We start from the raw sequence: 7,015 nt of genomic DNA on the forward strand, positions 1-7,015 counted from the left end.
TGTGGTGCACATTCTATAAAAAGCCAGTGACGGTGCAGCCCTAAGCCAGTCCACTCGGTTGGATTGTTGAACAGCCACCACCCTTCATACTGTGAATTTTGTCGATTCCCGAGTAGCTCAGGATTTTGTGGCTTTGAGCTCTGGTGAAAAACATCACAGTGGAGCACATCGCCTGTCTCTATATTTAATCACATGGTACGTCTCAGGCATTTCATAAATGTGTTAAAGAATTCTTTAAGCTTCTCTGAGTGTTAACTACACAAACCGTAGTTGACCATGGCTCTAAGGTAAATGTTGCATTTTTGATGATCTGATATGGGGGGGTTCTTATGTGTAGGGATTTGATTTGTCACAGTTTAAGATCCAGCTAGGAAACATAGAGCTCTGATCATTGCCTCATTTTGCTATTCTCACTATGGACCTGAATCATGAGGACACAGTTGCCTGGCGACCCGCTGAAGGGAAATATCTGCTAAAATATTACCAGGGGAGTTTTTTTCCTCAAGACCTTCTAGAACATCTCATAAAAGGCGTACTCGTGCTAATACTGTATAGATTTCAATCAGTAAGGACGAAGGCATTAAGGCTGCTTCGCTCAGCCATCACCTGTTGGGAATCGTCCAGCTTTGATGCTGTATGGATGATTTATTTTCGTCAGTATGATTAGATAATTCTTGCCTTTTTGATGGAAGAGTTCTGGATCTTATTACATTTGTGCAGTCTGTTACCCACTGCTAACACACTCCAAGGAAATAAACAAGGGTGATGGGCTTCTGTTTGCTTTCACTGAACATGAGATTAATGTGTTTTTCCAAGTCAATTTGTTGTTTTATCTTCCAGGTCCTACATGTCTCATCTCATTGATTTTGCTCTTTGCCACCTCACAAACAGGTCATTATGTATTCGTTTGCTTGTGTTTGTGTCAGAGTGTTTGTTTTGTCAGGAGTAATCTGGACAGAGGAAATGGGCCATTTCATTTGGACATTTGTTTTAGGGAATAGAAGAGAACTGCAGTGTTGATATAAGGCTTTCTGTTGGCGGGTGGCGATGTTTTCAGTGATTGGAAGTGTTTTGCTGAAGGAATAGTTCACAAAGAATTTGAAATTTTGTTTTTTTTTTTACTCACCTGTTCCAATCCCATACAACTTTATATTTTTCTTCTGTGAAACACAAAAGAAGATGCTGGGCATAATGTTCATGTTGCTCTTTTTTACATACAATGAAAGCATAGGAGCTGCCAAACAAATCACCATAAAAAGGTCCATGTAACCTATTCCACATCTTCCGAAGCCACCAAATGGGTTTGCTTACTGTTGTTCCATGAAAATCTTCCCCTTGGCTACAGCTATCAAATCTCATTTGCTTTGTCCATATTCAAATCATGAACATGTCAATTCACATTTGCATGATTCTCACATGCATTATTTTGTCAACAAAAATTACTAATGAAAATGTTTATGACACATCATGATGATAATAATAAAGTTTAATTAAAATGCATTTATTTTTGTGAACTATCAATCAACTTTATTTATATAGCGCTTTTACAAAGATGATTGTTTCAAAGCAGCTTCACAGTGTTAAACAGGACAATATTGCAACAAAATTTGATTTGGCTTGTTTGATTTGGATAGTTTATGGATCATAATTTTAGTGTCCCCAACTGAGCAAGCCAAGCCAAAGGCGACAGTGGCAAGGAACCAAAACTCCATCAGGGCATGATGGAGAAAAATAAACCTCGGGAGAAACCAGACTCAGTCGGGGTGCCAGTTCTCCTCTGGCCTAATATTAAACAGTGTATAATTATTATTCTGCCAACCCTGCAAGTCATAAATCATATTAGATAGAAATATTCAAAATTTTGGGGTACCACGCAAGAGACGGGTTCACTTAGGATGGCGCGTCGATTACACAAGAATATGAATACTTGAAAGGTCAGAGTTTTTGCGCGGAGTTTATTGAGGATGACGTGCTGGTGAGGCAAATTTAGATGAGACACCAATTGACACGGTCTCAGCAGACACTCCAGGATGTGCTGGTCATGTCCAGATGCGGTCCATCATCCGATCCGGACACGGCCTGGATCCGGCCGACTGCAGTAAACCTTGGGATAAACAGAGAGACTAACATTAGTGTAGAACTATAATTATACACCGATCACACGTAACATTATGACCATATTCCTTATATTGTGTTGGTCCCACTTTTGCTGCCAAAACAGCCCTGACTGAAGGTGTGCTGTGGTATTTGGCACCAAGATGTTAGCAGCAGATCCTTTAAGTCCTGTAAATTGTGAGCTGGCCTACATGGATTGGACTTGTTTGTTCAGCACATCGCACGGATGCTCGATTGGATTGAGATCTGGGGAATTTGGAGGCCCAAGTCAACACCTCAAAGTTGTGCCATTCCTAAACCATTTTTGCTTTGTGACAGGTGCTAGGATTAAATTGTGTTGGTTGGTGTTTTGTTTTTTCTTTTCGTTGCAGGTTGGGTGATTTGTGTGGAAACTGAGTGCATCTGTTGCTCATCACAAGATCTGATTTAAGCACCGAGCAAGAGGTTTTCGGGGCGGCTGCTCAACGCTCGTTCAGGAGCAGTTTGCTGCGTGCGCTTATCTTTTGATTTGCTTTGCTTTGGTTGGGTTGTACATTTATTGATTTATGGTCATTGTTGCATCCATTCATGCTCATGATCATTTGTTACATCCATTCATGCGTAACTCATATTGATTGTTTGATTGACATTGATTTCGTATTATTTTATTTTGCTTAGTACATTTCTTTGCTTGGATTTATTCCGCTGTGTCGTCTTAATTTATGTTGCACCGTTGAGTCGGGTGTACCACAGGGTGCATTATCCTGCTGAAAGAGGCCACAGCCACCAGGGAATACCATTTCCATGAGAGGGTGTACATGGTTTGCTACAATGTTTAGGTAGGAGATACATGTCAAAGTAACATCCACATGGATGGCAGGACCCAAGGTTTCTAGCAGAACATTGCTTAAATCATCACACTGCCTCCGCCAGCTTGGGCTGCCAGCTTCTTCCCATAGTGCATCCTGGTGCCATGTGTTCCCCATGCAGATAAGCGATGCACACACACGTTGTCATCCATGTGATGTAAAATAAAGCAGGATCCATTAGACCAGGCCACCTCCTTCCATTGCTCTGTGGTCCAGTTCTAATGCCCGCTGTTGGCACTTTCAGCGGTGGACAGGGGTCCAGCATGGTCGCCCTGACTGGTCTGTGCCTATGCAGCCCCATACACAACAAAACTGCGATGATCTGTGTATTGACACCTTTCTATTAGAACCAGGATCTTCTTTAGCAATTTAAGCTACAGGAGCTCATCTGTTTAATTAGACCACACAGGCCAGCCTTTGCTTCACACATGCATCAATGAGCCTTGACCGCCCATGACCCTGCCACTGGTTCAGCACTGTTCCTTCCTTGGACTACTTTTGATAGATACTGACCACTGCAGACCGGGAACACCTGACAAGAGCTGCAGTTTTGGAGATGCTCTGACCCAGTCATAGCCATCACAATTTAGCCCTTGTCAAACGCTTGCCCATTTTTCCTGCGTCTAACACACAAACTTTGAAGTCAAAATATTCACTTTCTTCCTAATGATGAAGAGATAATCAGTGTTATTCACTTGATCTGTCAGTGGTCATAATGTTATGCCTAATAAGTGTATACTAGCTTTGTTAAACTGACTAAAAATAATTAATTTGAAATGACAAAATATTTAGTACATTTAAAGAACTTTTGTCAAAAGACATACAATTGCAGAATTTGGAATTGCATACTATCTCAATATCTGCAATATAAAGGTTCTATTTGACCATGTGACCGAGCTTAAACACATAGAATGAGATGTAGAGATTTGAGATCTGTAAGCGGAGGAATAATACTTGAAAATTAATATATTTTGGTATGAAACTGTATTTCAGTAGACTTAAGGTGCGATAAGTGAAATGTCAGAGAAATTTCCCAGACAGTTGCTGTGTTCACACATGGTAAGTCATATTGTCATGGTACAAGAAAATGCCATTACAGTTTCTACAAGCATGTGAAGACTTTTTACAGTCCAGAATCATTACAGTAATTACGGGATGGTGTGAACGCACCTAAAAAGGTCTAGTGCAGACATCCCCCTTCTCCTGGAAGGTCTGGGTGTCTCCCACATTACCATTACTCCTGGTATTATCACACATCTCAAACGTGTCTTCTGTGAATACTTAAGGGTCAGATTTTGTGGAAACCCTCACCACTTTTTTTCATCACACTCAACTACACCACTTTCACTTTTGCCGCATGAATAGTCAAGTACTATTGAATGAACCAATTCGACTTAATGTCGCCATGAAATCAAAGAACGTTTTTTTGGCTTTTAGAATAAACATGTTAGCATAACTGTTAGTGTGCTCCAAAACAATGACAAATTTCATGTTTAAAAGATATAAGCATTCAAAACTTACAGCCTGGCTTCAGCCAATATGGATCATGATTTTGATGGCATCATGCAGCTTGTCATCGGATTTTCTGTCCAATCAAATGCTCTATACAATATAAAACGTCCCGCTTCTACATTATGAACGTTTTCATATTTGGCACCTAAATTCTGGAATAGCCTTCCAGATAATGTTCAGGGCTCAGACTCACTCTCCCAATTTAAGTCTAGATTAAAGATGCCTCTCTTTAGCAGATGGTACGTTTTAGCACTCTTAAGCATTCATATAATGCATCTCATAACCTTGTAGGCTTTTCCAGTTATATCAGTGTACATGACTGTCTTTGCTTAATGCTTTAAACAGCAGCTACGCAAATTATTTTCCTATTCTGTTTTATCTTGGTATATGCAGATGGGTACACAGTGCACTATATAGGGGATAGGGAACAATCAAAGGGTTAGTTCACCCACACTGTAAAAAATTATTTAGAAAAAAAGTTACCTGGTTGCCTTAATTTTGAGTTCATTGAAATTAAAATTTTGAGTTAATACAATGAACATTTTTTGAGATTCGACAACCTTTATTAAAAGATTATTAAAAGATTTTGTAAGCATATTGGGTAATAATGTGTGTGTTATTTCTTATGACGCAGTGAAACATGCCAAATTGTGCTATTTTCATGATTTATCACATTTTTTATGTGGTTCAGATACAATAATATTTTGAGTTTCTATTTATTAAACTAATTTCCTTCATTGTATCAACTCAAATTTTTAATTTCAATAAACTCAAAATTTTAAGGCAACCAGGTTACTTACTTTTTTAAGTTAAATTAACAAAAACCACCACAAATTTTTTACAGTGCAAAAATGAAAATGAATTCATTAATTACTCACCCTCATGATTTTGACACCCGTAAGACCTTCGTTCATCTTCAGAACACACAAGAAGATATTTTTGTTGAAATCCGATGGCTCAGAAAGGCCACCACTTCAGTGGTTCTACAATAATTTTATGAAGCGACGAGAATTTGTTTTTTTTTTTGCGCACAAAAACGAAATAATGACTTATATAGTGATTTCAAAACACAGCTTCCTGACGCTTTGGTGCTTAATGAATCAGTGTATCGAATCAGCGGTTTCGATCACCAAAGTCACGTGATTTCTGCAGTTTGTTGGTTTGACACGTGATCCGAATCCTGAATCGATGCGCTGATTTATACGCTCCGAGGCTTCAGGAAGCAGTGTTTTGAAATCGGCCATCACTATATAAGTCATTATTACTAATCACAAAAACGAATCTCGTCGCTTCATAAAATTATTGTAGAGCCACTGTAGTGAGATGACTTTTTAAATTTAACTTTAGTATCTCTTGAGAGAGGAAATTACATTGTGGCCAATCGAGGCCTTTCTGAGCCATCAGATTTCAACAAAAATATCTTAATTTGTGTTCCGAAGATGAACGGAGGTCTTACGGGTGTCGAACGGGTGGCGAGGGTAAGTAATTAATGATAGAATTTTCATTTTTATGTGAACAAACCCTTAAAGTCTGATTTGTAAGTCTGCATCGTATAGCCTCTAGTCTACACCATAGGCTTCGTGTTGGTTTTCATTTACACGTCAGAGTTGTTTTCCGTGTTGACGTGCAATTACACATGCAGGCCGCTAGTAGTGTCAAGGGGCATGTTGATGGTGTAACTCACAGTATTAGGCAAAAGCCAAAGAAAGAGAGGTGGTCTTTTTGGAGAGGTGCATACTCCAAGCTACGCAGGCTACACACAGACTATGATGTAGCTATGGCATAGGTTCGATGCAGAAGTAAATCAGCCTTTTGGCAGCTCACGCGTACAAACAGAGAATCAACGATCACTGTCACTTGTGTCGCTGTTAATCGCCAGCCCTCCAATGAAAATTAATGGGGTTGTGACGCTTGTGTGTTGCTGGCAGAGGGGCTTTGTCTCTCCTGAAAGCCACAAATCTCAACTTTGTTGATGTCACAGGACATGTAGGTATACTGTCGCTTATTGCATACTCTCCAGGCTATAGTTCAAGAGTCGTTTGAACTATTAACGGTGTTTGCTTGTTCATTTTAGAGTTTGTCAGCATCTGGACACTGTCTGCTTTCTTTAGATGGAAAAGGGCATCTTGAACATTCAGCAAAACAATCCTTTTGTGTTTCACGGAAGAATTAGCTGTAGTAAATGATGACAGAGTTTTCATTTATAGATGAGCAATCCCTTTAAGACACTTCAGTCCGTTGTGTATTCCGCATCGTGCTCACTTACCGGAGCAGATTAGTGGAAATAATTGGTGTGGATCGGTACTTTCATCACATGGGTGTTCCAGGTGTGAAATCGTCGCTGATTGTGTGAAGAAGTTGCTGATTGAGAGAAATCTGAACCTCCCCGGTGAGGTAACGTCCGTTTAAATAATGACTGCAGTCAATCACTTAGACATTGTGTTAATCAGTGAGGTACAGAGCCCAGCAGAAGAGAAGATGGAGGAGATTACTTCAATAGGTAAAGAGAGAGAGAGATAGACACCGGCCGAAGACTAATC

Source organism: Pseudorasbora parva, chromosome 21, assembly GCF_024679245.1.
Source record: "Pseudorasbora parva isolate DD20220531a chromosome 21, ASM2467924v1, whole genome shotgun sequence".
Lineage (NCBI taxonomy): Eukaryota > Metazoa > Chordata > Actinopteri > Cypriniformes > Gobionidae > Pseudorasbora > Pseudorasbora parva.